Below are 1682 nucleotides of genomic sequence, written 5' to 3' on the forward strand. Positions count from 1 at the left end.
TTGATCAGTTTATTCGACCTGTACTATAATTTTTAGAAGTTTATCCGAGTTCGGGCACTAAGTAGAGAATCAATCTTCAGGATGTTGTTATCATAACTATCCAATAACGTTCCAACCGGAGAATTCCTTTGTGTCTCTAGAAGTAATGGAAAGCAAGACGATATCGTTTGGAATGCGCGTGACCAGGAACTGGCATTCTGCCAGACCAATGACTGAAACACCTCCCATCCGGCTCAACATCACAGTAGAGGCTTCATTCCACGTTCTGCAGACTGTTGACATCTAGTGGAAAGCGTAGGAAGTGCAAACAGATCCATATCTTACAGGGAATTGAATAGGCGATGAGTTGAACATCGACCAGCCTCAAAATTCTCACTTCCTGGTTGGATTTTTTCTCCATTTTTTGCCTGCCATATGAGTTCTGTTATACTCACAGACATCATTCAAACAGTTTTAGAAACTTCAGAGTGCTTTATATCCAATAGTAATAATACTATGCATATATTAGCATCTGGGACAGAGTAGGAGGCAGTTCACTATGGGCATGCTATTCATCCAAAAGTGAAAATGCTGCCCACTATCACAAATGAACCAATATGGCTACCACAGCATTCTGCAGCGATACGCCATCCCATCTGGTTTGCGCTTAGTGGGACTATCATCTGTTTTTCAACAGGACAATGAAGGAAAAGCAGTCAACAAGTGCTCAGCATATGTGGGAACACCTTTTTAAAAACACCTTGAACATTTTTTTTCACCTTTATTTAACCAGGTAGGCCAGTTTGCTGAACAAGTTCTCATTTACAACTGCGACCTGGCCAAGATAAAGCAAAGCAGTGCGACACATACAACAACACAGAGTTACACATGGCATTAACAAACATACAGTCAGTAACACAACAGAAAAGTCTATATACAGTGTGTGCAATGAGGTAAGATAAGGGAGGTGTCACGATCGTCTTGCTGAGAGAGAGTGGACCAAGGCGCAGCGTGTGCAAAATACATTCTCTTTTATTTTAGAGAAAGGAAAAACACGCAACGAACACTTTAACAAACTGAAACAAAACGATCGTGAAGCTATAGACGTAAGTGCACACACAAGCTACAAACGTACAACATAGACAATTACCCACATTAACCTAGTGCCTATGGCTGTCTTAAATATGGCTCCCAATCAGAGACAATTAATGACATCTGTCTCTGATTGAGAACCATTCAGGCAACCATAGACACAGCTAGACACCTACACTAAACACAAACCCATCTACTCTACTTAACCCCCTAAACCATACAACCACCCTTAGACATACAAAAACACATACATTCCCCATGTCACACCCTGACCTAACTAAAATAATAAAGAAACAAAGAATACTAAGGCCAGGCGTGACAGGAGGTAAGGCAATAAATAGGCCATAGTGGCAAAATAATTACAATGGAGCAATTAAACACTGGAGTGATAGATGTGCAGAAGATGAATGTCAAGTAGAGATACTGGGGTGCAAAGGAGCAAAAAAATTAAAATAAAAGTATGGGATGAGGTAGTTGATGGATATTTACTGATGGGCTATGTACAGTGCAGTGATCTGTGAGCTGCTCTACAGCTGGTGCTTAAAGTTGGAGAGGGAGATATGAGTCTCCAGCTTCAGGATTTTTGAAATTCTCCAGTCATTGGCAGCTAG

This window comes from Salvelinus sp. IW2-2015, unplaced genomic scaffold (genome assembly GCF_002910315.2).
Source record: "Salvelinus sp. IW2-2015 unplaced genomic scaffold, ASM291031v2 Un_scaffold2153, whole genome shotgun sequence".
Classification (NCBI taxonomy): Eukaryota; Metazoa; Chordata; class Actinopteri; order Salmoniformes; family Salmonidae; genus Salvelinus; species Salvelinus sp. IW2-2015.